Source organism: Ahaetulla prasina, chromosome 5 (genome assembly GCF_028640845.1).
Source record: "Ahaetulla prasina isolate Xishuangbanna chromosome 5, ASM2864084v1, whole genome shotgun sequence".
Classification (NCBI taxonomy): Eukaryota; Metazoa; Chordata; class Lepidosauria; order Squamata; family Colubridae; genus Ahaetulla; species Ahaetulla prasina.
Window position 1 is genome coordinate 37,939,299 of NC_080543.1, and position 18,177 is coordinate 37,957,475.

Below are 18,177 nucleotides of genomic sequence, written 5' to 3' on the forward strand. Positions count from 1 at the left end.
TAGCTCGACTGTCTGGAACCCATACCACATTTCTGACATCAATACAATTGAACGTGTCCAGAAATATTTTACAAGAAGAGTTCTCCACTCCTCTGAATACAACAAAATACCTTATGCCACCAGACTTGAAATCCTGGGTTTAGAAAATTTAGAACTACATCACCTACGACATGACCTGAGTTTAACTCATAGAATCATCTATTACAATATCCTTCCTGTTGAAGACTATTTCAGCTTCAATTGCAACAATACACGAGCACACAATAGATTTAAGCTTAATGTTAACCGCTCCAATCTTGATTGCAGAAAATATGACTTCAGTAACAGAGTTGTTAATGCTTGGAATACACTACCTGACTCTGTGGTCTCTTCCCAAAATCCCCAAAGCTTCAACCAAAAACTGTCTACTATTGACCTCACCCCATTCCTAAGAGGTCTGTAAGGGGTGTGCATAAGAGCACAAGCGTGCCTACCATTCCTGTCCTATTGTTTCCTTTTGTTATATCCAATTAATATAGTTATTACATACTCATGCTTATATATATGCTCATATATTGTATAGTTATTTCATGCTTATGCTTATATATACTGTATGACAAAATAAATAAATAAATAAATAAATAAATAAATAAATAAATAAATAAATAAAAATATATGCAGGGCAATGCTGAGGGGACACCCAGGACAAATATATTATACAGGTACCTATGAACATATATTTAACAACTGAGGGTATTGAAAAAATAGAGACAACCAAGTCCTTACTCTTATGACTGTCCCTTTGATCATGTGATCTGAGTTTGGTTGCTTGGTTCTTAGTATGTATTTGCAGCAACCTGAGATCATGTAATTACCAACTGAGACTTTTCTAAGGGTCTTCCAAAAAACAAACTCAATAAAAGAAGCTGGATTTGCTTAAGGATCATGACAAAAATGGTTGTAAAATCTAGCACAACTCACTTACTTAGCAATGGAAGTTCTCGTCCCAACAGTGGTCATAAGTAAAGCACTACCTGTATTACATTTCTTATCTAAAATACAGGTCACTTGTGGAAATGACAGGTAATTTACTTGATGACAGGTAAATTTGCAACCAGTAAAAGGAAACTGTTTTAGACAGGCGATGAGGAGAATGAAAATTACTTCCACAAAAGTCTCCCCTCTGCCAAAAATGAAAAACAATCAGTTTCTTTTCAGATTTACCTCCTTTGATCTTTATAATTATCTGTTCATTTAAAAGAGGTGGGGATGCAAATGAATATAGGACTAAACCCAAGCATGGTTAGATCTAGCATAGCTCATTACCAAGGATTGCTTTACGGGTGGGTTTTTGTTTTATCATTATAAAATGAGCATAATAACATAAATCTAGAAAACAGATACTTTGCTTTATTGAATAGTTTCCTCCTTCTAGCCAATGTAGCAGTAGCTCATTAATATAACATTGGACTTTTCATTCTCCAATTGTGAAATAAATATAACTAAACTTTCAATAAAAATTAAAATGCCACAATTGGTAATGAAATATCTTTATTGTTCTTTTGTTATTTCTTCCTATAATCTCAGTGTGGCATATAATTTTTTACAACTTTGAAAATGCATTTCAAAAAGTACATTTCATCTAAGATGGTATTGATTTCTTTTTTAAAAAAGTATTAATGTTACTGCTACCTTGTACTGCATTTAGCAAACCTGAAAAGAAAGTAGCTGTCCAATTTGTTATCTAGAAATACTCAAACCCCTGTATGCATGTCTAAAACTGAAAATTGACCTTTGGTATTTATTGCAATTATTTGCACTCCCTCATAGTACAATATGTTTTAGAAGCAATTTACAATAAAAGCCAATAAATATTATCCAAAACCACCCAGATCGCAAACTTAGAACAGGGCACATTGTAGCAATAGGCATGGAGAAAATCTATCTGCGTTAGTAGGACTCAACTATGATTTGATGTCAAACAATCATTCAACACAGCAGTGGCCCTAGGAAGAGTTAATCTATCCTATGTGATGGTTTTACTTGCTTTCCTCTCTTTTTCTTCAGTGCTTGGCTGGTAAAAACTTTATGAACACAGAAAGAAGAATCTACCAATTCTTGTAGCCTGTCTTAGTCCGTAAATCTTCAGGGATATGTAGGTAACCTAGTCTAATGCATTCTTTTCGGTACTCCAGTATATTCAGTCTGAAGTGTTGCCTATTCTCTAGTCTTATATCCAGTATTTTTTAAAAAAGGAAAATTGATGATGTCAAAGATGAGCATGATATATTTATTTCAAATGTTGCTCTCAGCCCTGTCCCTACAATGATATTCGTATCAGTTGAAAACAAAAAACAAGCAAAAGTCAGACCCTCTTAGAAAATAAAAAAAGGGGAAAAGTCACCTGAAAGTCATTTGCTTGCTAGGAAAATAAATTGAAAGCCAAGGACATAAATTGGATAGCTCATTTTTTCCCTCTTTTTAAAGATGCCATTAAAGTCTTTGTGTATATATTTCATCCTTCTAAAGATTTACTAAGCAATAATGTTGCTTCATCAATTTTGCAATAAATATAATCATCTTGCTCTCCTTTGACCTGTGAGAATATTGATATGACTAGCGGAAAGGGCATCAAATGAAAGCAATTTAGATTATTATCTAAGTAAGGTAGTCTAATCACTTCCCCTCCTCCATTAATACTGATTACTTCATTGTCTATTAACAAAATAATGTGTATCTCTTATTCCTGTAATTTTATTCCTGTCACAAAAAAAGCAATAATATAAAGTACCACAATGTATATCTTTGAATAATTTAAAAGAATCTCCAGTATTACTAAGAAGAGGAACATGCTGACTTTAAGGCTTCAGGAAAATGGCTGGTGTTTTTCTTAGGTTTTTCAATCCTGCTGATTCTTAAGCTTTTTGGGCTTGTGTGAAGATTAGGAGTTAAAGAGGAAAAATGTGTATCCTAAACTTTACAAAACACAGATTTATTTCATTAGATTTTGGAGTATAGCCATTAGTCCAGATGGACTACTTGTGGACTCCGGACCTACTTCTTCTAGGAAAGTGTGACCCATATAGAAACAAACTCAGAACCAACCAAAATCCAGTCATGTCAATTATCAATAAGCAGAAATCCCACCCTCCAGCTTGTTTTGCCTTATCCTTTTCCACACAAATTTTGGGGCAAAGAGTTCCTGTCATCCCTGGCCCCATCCTGATATGGCAATAAACAACTGAGTTTCATCAACTATTGATAGTACTTCATTTGAAATTGACAGATGACTTCCCTGTCAATCTCACATAATATTAAATAAGAATATAAATCTAAAAGTGATTACCTTAACATTCTCTCCTTTCTCCTTTCCTGTAATACACACAAACACACACATACAAATTTCCTTGCGTTTGACAGAATGAAGAATAAATTGAGGCTTTCTTTTTCCCAGTCTGATATGAAATATGCATCCTCGTGGAACTTTCTTTGTATAATTATAACAGCTGTAAATATGAAGATCTATAAAGTTTATAAATCATAACCTACTGTAGGATTATGTTTCTATTTGGCTTAATCTGTAAGTGAAATTCTCACATCCATATTTGAGCATAATGAATTGCATAATAATCCAGAAACAGGATGATATGAACATTGCTTCAATACTTCTTTTTTAATTTGAAGGAGAGAGAAAGAGAGAGAGAGAGAGGGAGAGAGAGAGGGAGAAAGAAAGAAAGAATTATCTAGAAAGCTGGGTGAAAATTTGAGAAGTTTTAGTCCAACACAATATATTGCAATTCTGTTACATTATGAAAAAGGTTAGTAGCCTAATTTAATTTCTTCTTGACATGCTATTTTTTTTAATGTAGGAATATATTTCTTAGAGGAATATTTGTTCAAAATATGAAGTTTAAATGAGCCTTGTTTTTACTGGGACATAGTATTTTTTTCTCAGACATAGGTTTTTTATAGGTGTTTCATTCCCATCACTTTTTGTGAGAAGAAACCTAAGTTTTTGTAAAAAGGTTTATTTTACATTCTTTGATGTTTTTTCACTGTGTTCAGCTTTTCACATAGCCCCCTTGGGTAAGATACTATAAAAAGGAGACAATCCACCAAATATCCCTCACAAAACATTCCCTCTGTAGGATATTAAGAATATATACTAATGCTGATTCTTATAATTCCAGTTTATTTAAAATAATTATGCATTTCACAACATAATGGCAGCAATATTGCATTCAGCCACCAAACAAGAATTTGTGAATGGAAGTGACATACTGCTAGTGGCATTGTGAATCTATGGCAGCAATATTAAACTGAATTTCAGAAGCAAAGCGAATTTCAGAAGCAAAGTGAGCGACAATATTAGACTATTAGACTAGAAGCAGGGCCCCCAGGGGAAGGGATGGGATCCTTGTTTTTTTCCTAAGAATATTTACAGCTCAGGAAGACAAAGGGTATAAGAAGAGAAAGCTTTATTGTTGAATGTCGACAGGGAATCTTGAGGTGCAAAGAAGCCTTTTAAATGACTAATTTCTACAATTCTTTGAACTCTTTCATTATAGAATTTCTCAGTTCTTAATGCTACTGCCTAATATGAGTGCTAAGAGAAGGCTTTATACAAATCCTGCTTCCTAAGCCACTATTTGATTTTAAAGAAGTGGTTTTAAAGGTATGCATCATTGCATAGAAAAAGTAAGATAGTATTATTTTAAGATGAAAAAATCCTGAGATTCTCTTTATAGAGAGTTTTAAAACATTCCAAATCATTGCACAGAATATCAATTTATCCCTGCCTACACAGAGACACAGTGGCTCGGTGGCTTAAAAGTCGCCAAAAAAGGTCTGTGATCCAGTGGTTTGAGTCCTAACATCGCATGATGGAGTGAGTTACTGTCACTTGCTTCAGCTCCTGCCAACTTAGGAAAGCATGTAAATGCAAGTAGATAAATAGGTACCACTTTCATGGGAAAATTACATCATTCCATGTTTCACCACACGTTCTGCGCTGCAGCGTGATGTCATGTTGGCCCCATGACCATAGAATCTTCATCAGTGCTGGCGCAATGGCCTAGAAACACACGCACAAATTCATAATTAAAATCTTTTGAAAGCTTCAAATCTCATAATATTTTGTAGTCTTGTGCATGATTTACAAAAATGAGATCATAGCAATTTTGAAAGATTTATTAGTCTTTCAATATTGCATCCATATTATCATCTAGTCTATTCATCATTGTGGAAGATGATATGACTGTATGCCCTTATATTTTCAGTTATTGGGGCTTTTTTCAGTATCCTCAAGCCTCCAAATGTGGTAGGATCTGAAAATATACTATTATTTTATAAAACATTTCGTATCTTTAATATGCGATATTACTGCATTTTTGAAAACATGATGGCTATTACTGAGAAATTAGTTGCTATAGAAGGTTAGCAATACACATTGGTTGCTTGGTTAAAGACTAGTCAGAGGTCAGACCACCTGGCTATAAAAAAGCTGGTGTCTAGTCAATATCTGCTCAGTTGCCTGTGGTCTATGTATCAGACCACTTGCCTCTGAAAATACCAGCCAAAGTTGCCAGAGAAATATCAGGAAATATATGGTCTAGACAGTGGTGGGGTTCAAATTTTTTAACAACCGGTTCTGTGGGCGTGGCTTATTTTGGGGGTGGCTTGGTCATGTGACTGGGTGGGCATGGCTAGCTGATCATGTGACTGGGTGGGCATGGCTAGCTGGTCATATGAAAGGCCATGGCTATGTGCATAGGGACTACACAGAGGGCTGAAAAAAGTCATTTCTGACTGGTCCTCGCACTTTTGACCGGTCCTTGCACTTAAAAATGGTCATCATTTATGCCTGTTGCAGAATTCTTAACAACCATGTGACACCACTCCTGTGCAGGCTGCACTGGCTACCTGTGGTCTTCCGGGTGCACTTCAGGGTGCTGGTTGCTACCTTTAAAGCGCTCCATGGCTTAGGACCGGGTTACTTACGGGACCACCTACTGCTACCGATTGCCTCTCACCGACCCGTGTGCTCCCACAGAGAGGGACTCCTTAGGGTGCCGTCCGCCAAACAATGTCGGCTGGCGGCTCCCAGGAGTAGGGCCTTCTCTGTGGGGGCTCCCACCCTCTGGAATGAACTTCCCCCAGGACTTCGTCAACTTCCGGACCTTCAAACCTTTCGCCGTGAGCTGAAGACATACTTATTCATCTGCGCAGGACTGGCATAGGGTTTTAGTTTTTATTTGGTTTTAATTTTACTGGGTTTTATTCTTTTAAAGGTTTTAACTTGGGCCAAATCAAATAAGTCTTTTAAATAGTATTTTATTCTGTATTTATTATGTTTGTCTTGTTTTTATCTGGCTGTAAACCGCCCTGAGTCCTTTGGGAGAAGGGCGGTATAAAAGTTTGATTAAATAAATAAATAAATAAACCATGTCACTCATTTCACAACTGCAGTGCTTCATGTGACCAGGTGGGCATGGCCAGGTGGTCATGTGACATAGCTTCTTTGCCCTAATGACAGTTTGTTGCAACGGTCGTAAGTATGAAAAACGGTCATAAGTCACTTTTTCAGTGCCATTGTAACTGTTGTAAGTCAAGGATTACCTGTACAAAAATACAAGAGGCTTCTTTGCTTGCAAAAAGCTGCCCTAAATGCCAATCATTAGATTAGAAATACCTGCAAACTGGAGTTACAAATCAGGCAGGGTGCCAGAGCACCTTGAGGAATTAAAATAGTTAAAATGCAATGATAACTATCAGCAGCCAACTCTTGCTCATAAAGTGAAACCCTTTAGCAGAGAGGTCATTTAAGCTCTCCAGAATGAAGCAAAGGAGCAAACAGAGTATCTGTTGCTTGTTAAACCAATTACCAGAACAAATAGACACAGGAATTAGTCAGATTTCTGAAGCTGCTTCTTTTCAGGAACAGAGATTAACTTTTTTCCTTCCAAACAAAGCTGAATAGGGAAAATTATCTCATCACTAAACACAGGATTAAACATCACCAAGCACAGAATTAAACTTCACCAAAATCCAGTTTTAGACCAAAAGTCAGAAAGGGTATGTAAACTCATGTTTGAATGTCAATCCTTCTAGTTAGCTAATAAGCCTTGATGAATGTCACTCATCTTGGTTCCTTATCATTAAAAGCTTCTTTCCGGCAGCTCTGCTTTGTTATTCAATTATTTATTCAAAGTGCATCTGGCTGGAAGACCTCCAACAGGAGAGTATTTCCTCCCAACAGTGGTGTAAAAAGTTTAAGACAACCCTTCCCCTTTAAGAAAGTCAAGCAGAAAAAAAAAAACCTCTGAGAAGCTCCGGAACCAGAAGCTACAGTAAGTCTAGGCATACTGTCAAGAGTGTAATAAGGGTTAACAGAGAGGCAGTTTCTGTAAGCAGGACAATAGAGATTAGGCTAGGAAACAACACCAGAATGTTGTAATTCCTTACAGGATTAACCCTGTAAAGTAGAAAAAAAACAAAAGGAGACTTCTTCTAACAACTGTTTCTCCAAATTGCTTAACTACTTAACAACGGGTTCTACCGACCTGTGCAAACCGGTAGAATCCCACCACTGGGGCTAGACCATTAAAACCTGAAACTCAACTACCCAACAGGTAACAGCCATTAAAGCTTTCACCAGTATAAATTGCTGTAGACAGTTGTACAAATAATCCAATAATCAAAATGAGTTCTTCTGAATAAATAGAAATAAAGAAAATTATGTGTGCTAACAGATCTACTTTTAGAATGCTGTTCAAAATATGAGTGTGAAAAGAACTATCAAGTGTATTGATAGCAAAGATTAATATGCCCAAAACTTATTATTGTGTATACGCACAGACACAAGGAACAACCATTTGTGTAACAGATGAATGAGATGAATAGTAGATTTGATTTTTTTTTCAATGGCTTGCTGAATAAGGTTTGGCTGTTTAAAAGAGAATATTGTCAAATGTAAAAGTATAGAACAATCTATTTTTTCATCTATTTTTAAATAAAATAAACATCTGATTTGAAAAATATGGGTGCCTGCTGAGATGTTTGTATTTAAAAACCCTTTACAAAATAGAAAAGGAGCACTATCAGTTGCCCACTGAATTAAAATTATATTTTATTCACTGATGATGGAATTTTCACCTTAAAGAAAGATATGGGAACATGATCCTCTTTTCAGTTATTGAAATCAGTGCAAAAAGAGCATTGATAGCTAACCCAATGCTTATCGACTACACAGTCCCAATCCCAGTTTGGCAGCTGGTGGACCAACTCTCCTCAAAAAACAAACATTAGGAAGGAAGCCCCCTTTCTGGTTTTTCTTTGAAGATGTTTCACTTCTCATCCAAGAAGCTTCTTCAGCTCGACTGAATGGTGGGGAATGGAAGGATTTATGCTCCTTGCAGGCAGCTGGTCATTTGCACCTTTTAGCGAGTCATTGAGGCCTGCACCTGAAATATGAAGTGCAAATGGTTCCTGTAGTCTGCAATTTTTCTGGAAATCCATTCATACTCCCGCATCATTCAAAGGGTATTCATCTTCATCTAAGACATTTAGCGATGCACTTTGGAATGAACACTCTTTGAATCTATAGTGTTGCATTCATTGACACAACCATTTTTGAAAAGACAAAGAAAGACAAAAAAATGAACTATGAATCTCAGGTGTTCATAGCGGATTAGCTCATTCACATCAACACGTTTAGCTTATTTACGGTACTTCTTTTGGGGAGTTGATGTTATAATGTTTCTCAACCTTAGCAACTTTAAGAAATGTGGACTTCAACTCCTAGAATTCCCCAGTCTTTGAGAACTGAATTCCACATATTTTACACCTGCTAAGGTTAAGACATTATAACATGTTCTGATTATTTGCCATTAATTGACTTCTAAATCTTCAAGCCTTCAAACTCAGAATATATATTTGATTTCAGGTCCCATTGCTGTAAGATTATTCAGAATGATAATGGGTAAACTCTGAAAACAATTCACAAGAGCAATCCCATTTTTATATAGGGAATAGAAGATTTCAGAAGAAACTTGATACAGTAGTGGCCAAAATTTTGGAAACCTTTCGGGAAAAGTATATTTTCTAAAACGAGCTAATACTTTATTTTGGAATAGTACCATAAAATTATATATCAATGGAAAGATAATTTAATCAAGAATGTAATGCAATAACTTTTATGAAGGATTTGCTATTAGAATAGCAGTTACAGTATAAAGAAGAAAAGTGAAGCATGTAGAAAAAATGAGATATACAAAAATTATCACCATAAAAAAACTAGATATACAAAAATTATCACATCAGTTAATACTTAGTTGGGTAACCTTTATCATGAATTATGGCTTTACAACGTCTTCCCATGTAGTAAACCAAGTCTTTTAGTTCTGCAGCTGTTATAATGTGAAACTAAGATTGAAGGATTGCTTCTGTTCACTGGGTGTTATTGCTGGGTCGTTTCTGACTAACACGTTTCTTTAGTTGGCTCCATAGATTTTCAATTGGGTTAAGGTCTGGGCTATTCCCAGGCTATTCCAGCAGTGGAATATGATTATCTTGGAACTAAAAAAAAGTGGTGTTGTTAACCATCAAACCTCAAAAATACACTTTTCCCAAAAAGTTTTCCACAGTTTTGATCACTACTATAACTAGGGCAAACATCTGCTCTCTTAATATACATACAAGTTCTTTTCCATGTTATGACCTTTTGGTACAGTTGAGCTTCTTGTTCTGTCAGCTGAAAACAACTACTATTTTTGGAAACATATTATTTTATTTATTACCAAGAATAAGAGCTTTTCTGAGAGATGGAGCTCAGTAAAGTATTGTTTAATATTTTGTAAAAGTATTACAGGGCTGTTATTTTTATTCAGGGCATGGAATAAATGTGATAGATTTATATTCTGAAATGTTTTGGAAGTTTAGAGAGCTAAAGTATGTGGTTAAAATACAATTATCAAGAATGTTTATGGATTTTATAACTTCACGGGATTCACACACACAATATAAAATGATATTTGTGCTGGGTGAGGAATCTCAGATGAACATTTTGGGTGGCATAAAAGACATTTTTCATTATTTTTCTACAACTGTATGGCAAGTCATGAAATCTGTTCTAAAACAGAGGACAATATAGAAAACTAAGTTGCTGCGTTCTCTGTTTAAATGAATGGATGAATTGGTTCTGGAGAAAGGAGCAAAGTATACATATTCATGTTCACATATAATGTATACACATTCATGTTCACATATCAATTCTCAACTTCACAGGTAGGAAATAGCAATATATCAATGGAAAGATAATTTAATCAAGAATGTAATGCAATAACTTTTATGAAGGATTTGCTATTAGAATAGCAGTTACAGTATCTCCTCATTTTGCCACCTTGGAAGGATGGAAGGCTGACTCAACCTTGAACCATTCAGAATTGAACTCCTGGAATGAGCAGTGAGTTAGCCTGCAGTACTCGATTCTAACCACTGCACAACCATGGTTCCAGAGGTGGGTTTCAGCAGGTTCTGACCAGTTCTGGAGAACTGGTAGCGGAAATTTTGAGTAGTTCGGAGAACCGGTAGTAAAAATTCTGACTGGCCCCACCCCATCTATTCTCTGCCTCCCGAATCCCAGCTGATTGGGAGGAAATGGGGATTTTGCAGTATCCGTCCCCTACCATGCCCACCAAGCCATGCCCACCAAGCCACGCTCACCAAGCCACACCCACAGAACCGGTAGTAAAAAAAATTGAAACCCACCACCGCACGGCTCATAATGAAAGCTAGTGAAGGAACCATATTGCTTTCAGTACCTTAAATTAATCAGGTATCTGTTGTGAAATAATAAACTTCAAGATTTAAATATCTAAGTCAGGAAATCCAGGGCCAAGGATTAGACAGGGGAATTAAAAACAAATATTGAAAGAAGGCAATGGCAAAATATTTCTGATCTCTTGCCAGGAAGACTACAGATGTCTCCATCAGAAACTGAGCTGATCATTTTATTATCTATATATTTATTTATAGGGGAGTATTTATTTTAAAAATGCCTTCCTATGCTTTTTAAAACTGATTTTACATGAGAAGTATTTCAGCGAGACTGCTTCTATTTTTCTATTCAGAGTAGATTGGTTGTTAAAATGTTTGAGAGATACAACACAATGTTTGCTTTTGGAAAGTGCAGTTTCTATGGGCTAATGGAGTTGGTCCTGCACTGGGACAACATACATGGCATGCCAAACAGATAAAAGAAACTAGGGTCTGCCAATGTGCCACTTTATGGTCTCATCAAATGTATATATACCCTTATTATTTTCTAAGCAGAAAGGATGAAGGCCTTGAAGAAATTACAGTGGGATTATACAGACTTCATTTTCATTTCATACAGGCTACATCATTTTCAGGGGCACGATGGCTCAGCAGTTAAAGATGCTGGCTTATCAGCTGGAAAGTTGACAGGTTCAAGACCTGAGTGCCATGTGATGCGGTGAGCTTCCATTACTTCTGCCTAGCTGGTCATATGAAAGGCCATGGCTATGTGCATAGGGACTACACAGAGGGCTGAAAAAAGTCATTTCTGACTGGTCCTCGCACTTTTGACCGGTCCTTGCACTTACAAATGGTCATCATTTATGCCTGTTGCAGAATTCTTAACAACCATGTGACACCACTCCTGTGCAGGCTGCACTGGCTACCTGTGGTCTTCCCGGTGCACTTCAGGGTGCTGGTTGCTACCTTTAAAGCGCTCCATGGCTTAGGACCGGGTTACTTACAGGACCACCTACTGCTACCGATTGCCTCTCACCGACCCGTGTGCTCCCACAGAGAGGGACTCCTTAGGGTGCCGTCCGCCAAACAATGTCGGCTGGCGGCCCCCAGGAGTAGGGCCTTCTCTGTGGGGGCTCCCACCCTCTGGAATGAACTTCCCCCAGGACTTCGTCAACTTCCGGACCTTCAAACCTTTCGCCGTGAGCTGAAGACATACTTATTCATCCGCGCAGGACTGGCATAGGGTTTTAGTTTTTATTTGGTTTTTATTTTATTTGGTAAACAGGGCAATAAAGATTATTTTATTTGGTAAACAGGGCAATAAAGATTAGGCTAGGAAACAACACCAGAAAGTTGTAATTCCTTACAGGATTAACCCTGTAAAGTAGAAAAAAAACAAAAGGAGACTTCTTCTAACAACTGTTTCTCCAAATTGCTTAACTACTTAACAACTGGTTCTACCGACCTGTGCAAACTGGTAGAATCCCACCACTGGGGCTAGACCATTAAAACCTGAAACTCAACTACCCAACAGGTAACAGCCATTAAAGCTTTCACCAGTATAAATTGCTGTAGACAGTTGTACAAATAATCCAATAATCAAAATGAGTTCTTCTGAATAAATAGAAATAAAGAAAATTATGTGTGCTAACAGATCTACTTTTTAGAATGCTGTTCAAAAATATGAGTGTGAAAAGAACTATCAAGTGTATTGATAGCAAAGATTAATATGCCCAAAACTTATTATTGTGTATACGCACAGACACAAGGAACAACCATTTGTGTAACAGATGAATGAGATGAATAGTAGATTTGATTTTTTTTTCAATGGCTTGCTGAATAAGGTTTGGCTGTTTAAAAGAGAATATTGTCAAATGTAAAAGTATAGAACAATCTATTTTTTCCTCTATTTTTAAATAAAATAAACATCTGATTTGAAAAATATGGGTGCCTGCTGAGATGTTTGTATTTAAAAACCCTTTACAAAATAGAAAAGGAGCACTATCAGTTGCCCACTGAATTAAAATTATATTTTATTCACTGATGATGGAATTTTCACCTTAAAGAAAGATATGGGAACATGATCCTCTTTTCAGTTATTGAAATCAGTGCAAAAAGAGCATTGATAGCTAACCCAATGCTTATCGACTACACAGTCCCAATCCCAGTTTGGCAGCTGGTGGACCAACTCTCCTCAAAAAACAAACATTAGGAAAGAAGCCCCCTTTCTGGTTTTTCTTTGAAGATGTTTCACTTCTCATCCAAGAAGCTTCTTCAGCTCGACTGAATGGTGGGGAATGGAAGGATTTATGCTCCTTGCAGGCAGCTGGTCATTTGCACCTTTTAGCGAGTCATTGAGGCCTGCACCTGAAATATGAAGTGCAAATGGTTCCTGTAGTCTGCAATTTTTCTGGAAATCCATTCATACTCCCGCATCATTCAAAGGGTATTCATCTTCATCTAAGACATTTAGCGATGCACTTTGGAATGAACACTCTTTGAATCTATAGTATTGCATTCATCATCAACACAACCATTTTTGAAAAGACAAAGAAAGACAAAAAAATGAACTATGAATCTCAGGTGTTCATAGCGGATTAGCTCATTCACATCAACACGTTTAGCTTATTTACGGTACTTCTTTTGGGGAGTTGATGTTATAATGTTTCTCAACCTTAGCAACTTTAAGAAATGTGGACTTCAACTCCTAGAATTCCCCAGTCTTTGAGAACTGAATTCCACATATTTTACACCTGCTAAGGTTAAGACATTATAACATGTTCTGATTATTTGCCATTAATTGACTTCTAAATCTTCAAGCCTTCAAACTCAGAATATATATTTGATTTCAGGTCCCATTGCTGTAAGATTATTCAGAATGATAATGGGTAAACTCTGAAAACAATTCACAAGAGCAATCCCATTTTATATAGGGAATAGAAGATTTCAGAAGAAACTTGATACAGTAGTGGCCAAAATTTTGGAAACCTTTCGGGAAAAGTATATTTTCTAAAACGAGCTAATACTTTATTTTGGAATAGTACCATAAAATTATATATCAATGGAAAGATAATTTAATCAAGAATGTAATGCAATAACTTTTATGAAGGATTTGCTATTAGAATAGCAGTTACAGTATAAAGAAGAAAAGTGAAGCATGTAGAAAAAATGAGATATACAAAAATTATCACCATAAAAAAACTAGATATACAAAAATTATCACATCAGTTAATACTTAGTTGGGTAACCTTTATCATGAATTATGGCTTTACAACGTCTTCCCATGTAGTGAACCAAGTCTTTTAGTTCTGCAGCTGTTATAATGTGAAACTAAGATTGAAGGATTGCTTCTATTCACTGGGTGTTATTGCTGGGTCGTTTCTGACTAACACGTTTCTTTAGTTGGCTCCATAGATTTTCAATTGGGTTAAGGTCTGGGCTATTCCCAGGCTATTCCAGCAGTGGAATATGATTATCTTGAAACTAAAAAAAAAAGTGGTGTTGTTAACCATCAAACCTCAAAAATACACTTTTCCCAAAAAGTTTTCCACAGTTTTGATCACTACTATAACTAGGGCAAACATCTGCTCTCTTAATATACATACAAGTTCTTTTCCATGTTATGACCTTTTGGTACAGTTGAGCTTCTTGTTCTGTCAGCTGAAAACAACTACTATTTTTGGAAACATATTATTTTATTTATTACCAAGAATAAGAGCTTTTCTGAGAGATGGAGCTCAGTAAAGTATTGTTTAATATTTTGAAAAAGTATTACAGGGGCTGTTATTTTTTTATTCATGGCATGGAATAAATGTGATAGATTTATATTCTGAAATGTTTTGGAAGTTTAGAGAGCTAAAGTATGTGGTTAAAATACAATTATCAAGAATGTTTATGGATTTTATAACTTCACGGGATTCACACACACAATATAAAATGATATTTGTGCTGGGTGAGGAATCTCAGATGAACATTTTGGGTGGCATAAAAGACATTTTTCATTATTTTTCTACAACTGTATGGCAAGTCATGAAATCTGTTCTAAAACAGAGGACAATATAGAAAACTAAGTTGCTGCGTTCTCTGTTTAAATGAATGGATGAATTGGTTCTGGAGAAAGGAGCAAAGTATACATATTCATGTTCACATATAATGTATACATATTCATGTTCACATATCAATTCTCAACTTCACAGGTAGGAAATAGCAATAACAATAGCAATAGCTATTTTGGAATAGTACCATAAAATTATATATCAATGGAAAGATAATTTAATCAAGAATGTAATGCAATAACTTTTATGAAGGATTTGCTATTAGAATAGCAGTTACAGTATAAAGAAGAAAAGTGAAGCATGTAGAAAAAATGAGATATACAAAAATTATCACCATAAAAAAACTAGATATACAAAAATTATCACATCAGTTAATACTTAGTTGGGTAACCTTTATCATGAATTATGGCTTTACAACGTCTTCCCATGTAGTGAACCAAGTCTTTTAGTTCTGCAGCTGTTATAATGTGAAACTAAGATTGAAGGATTGCTTCTATTCACTGGGTGTTATTGCTGGGTCGTTTCTGACTAACACGTTTCTTTAGTTGGCTCCATAGATTTTCAATTGGGTTAAGGTCTGGGCTATTCCCAGGCTATTCCAGCAGTGGAATATGATTATCTTGAAACTAAAAAAAAAAAAGTGGTGTTGTTAACCATCAAACCTCAAAAATACACTTTTCCCAAAAAGTTTTCCACAGTTTTGATCACTACTATAACTAGGGCAAACATCTGCTCTCTTAATATACATACAAGTTCTTTTCCATGTTATGACCTTTTGGTACAGTTGAGCTTCTTGTTCTGTCAGCTGAAAACAACTACTATTTTTGGAAACATATTATTTTATTTATTACCAAGAATAAGAGCTTTTCTGAGAGATGGAGCTCAGTAAAGTATTGTTTAATATTTTGAAAAAGTATTACAGGGGCTGTTATTTTTTTATTCATGGCATGGAATAAATGTGATAGATTTATATTCTGAAATGTTTTGGAAGTTTAGAGAGCTAAAGTATGTGGTTAAAATACAATTATCAAGAATGTTTATGGATTTTATAACTTCACGGGATTCACACACACAATATAAAATGATATTTGTGCTGGGTGAGGAATCTCAGATGAACATTTTGGGTGGCATAAAAGACATTTTTCATTATTTTTCTACAACTGTATGGCAAGTCATGAAATCTGTTCTAAAACAGAGGACAATATAGAAAACTAAGTTGCTGCGTTCTCTGTTTAAATGAATGGATGAATTGGTTCTGGAGAAAGGAGCAAAGTATACATATTCATGTTCACATATAATGTATACATATTCATGTTCACATATCAATTCTCAACTTCACAGGTAGGAAATAGCAATAACAATAGCAATAGCTATTTTGGAATAGTACCATAAAATTATATATCAATGGAAAGATAATTTAATCAAGAATGTAATGCAATAACTTTTATGAAGGATTTGCTATTAGAATAGCAGTTACAGTATAAAGAAGAAAAGTGAAGCATGTAGAAAATAGGCTTATATACCCTTTCATAGTGCTTTACAGTCCTCTATAAGTAGTTTAAAGTCAGCATATTGCCCTCAGTGATCTGGCTCCTCATTTTGCCACCTTGGAAGGATGGAAGGCTGACTCAACCTTGAACCATTCAGAATTGAACTCCTGGAATGAGCAGTGAGTTAGCCTGCAGTACTGGATTCTAACCACTGCACAACCATGGTTCCAGAGGTGGGTTTCAGCAGGTTCTGACCAGTTCTGGAGAACTAGTAGCAGAAATTTTGAGTAGTTCGGAGAACCGGTGGCCTGACTGGCCCCACCCCCATCTATTCTCTGCCGCCCAAGTCCCAGCTAACCGGGAGGAAATGGGAATTTTGCAGTATCCTTCCCCTGCCACGTCCACCAAGCCACACCTTGCCCACCAAGCCACACCCACAGAACCAGTGGTAAAAATTTTTGAAACCCACCACCGCACGGCTCATAATGAAAGCTAGTGAAGGAACCATATTGCTTTCAGTACCTTAAATTAATCAGGTATCTGTTGTGAAATAATAAACTTCAAGATTTAAATATCTAAGTCAGGAAATCCAGGGCCAAGGATTAGACAGGGGAATTAAAAACAAATATTGAAAGAAGGCAATGGCAAAATATTTCTGATCTCTTGCCAGGAAGACTACAGATGTCTCCATCAGAAACTGAGCTGATCATTTTATTATCTATATGTTTATTTATAGGGGAGTATTTATTTTAAAAATGCCTTCCTATGCTTTTTAAAACTGATTTTACATGAGAAGTATTTCAGCGAGACTGCTTCTATTTTTCTATTCAGAGTAGATCGGTTGTTAAAATGTTTGAGAGATACAACACAATGTTTGCTTTTGGAAAGTGCAGTTTCTATGGGCTAATGGAGTTGGTCCTGCACTGGGACAACATACATGGCATGCCAAACAGATAAAAGAAACTAGGGTCTGCCAATGTGCCACTTTATGGTCTCATCAAATGTATATATACCCTTATTATTTTCTAAGCAGAAAGGATGAAGGCCTTGAAGAAATTACAGTGGGATTATACAGACTTCATTTTCATTTCATACAGGCTACATCATTTTCAGGGGCACGATGGCTCAGCAGTTAAAGATGCTGGCTTATCAGCTGGAAAGTTGACAGGTTCAAGACCTGAGTGCCATGTGATGCGGTGAGCTTCCATTACTTCTGCCTACCTAGTAGTTTGAAAGCATGCAAATGAGAGTAGATCAGAGGTGGTATTCAGCAGGTTCTGACCAGTTCTGGAGAACCAGTAGTGGAAATTTTCAGTGGTTCATAGAACTAGTAAATACTACCTCTGACTGGCCCTGCCCCCATATATTCTCTGCCTCCCGAATCCCAGCTGATCAGGAGGAAATGGGAATTTTGCAGTAACCTTTCCCTGGAGTAGGGAGGGAATGGAGATTTTAATCCTTCCCCTGCCACACCCACCATGCCATGCCCACCAAGCCATGCCCACAGAACTGGTAGTAAAATTTTTTGAATCCCACCACTTGGGTAGATACCTTTGGTGAGAAGGTAGCAGCATATATGCCTCGATGTATGGTCATGCTAACCACATGACTATGGAAGCATCTTTGGACAACAGGTTCTCCCAGTTAGAAAACAGAGATGAGCACTTCTCCCTAGAGTTAGACACGACTGGTTAAGGGAAACCTTTATCTTTATACATCACAGTAGCATGGGAAAGCAAGAGACTAAATTGGCTACATTCAATTTAAGTTAATCATTTCATTTTATCCATATTAAGTAACAATTGGGAACCCATGACCTTCAAGATAAGACAAAACACTGAATTTTTCCTTGACTACGAAACTTCTGGAAGCATAGT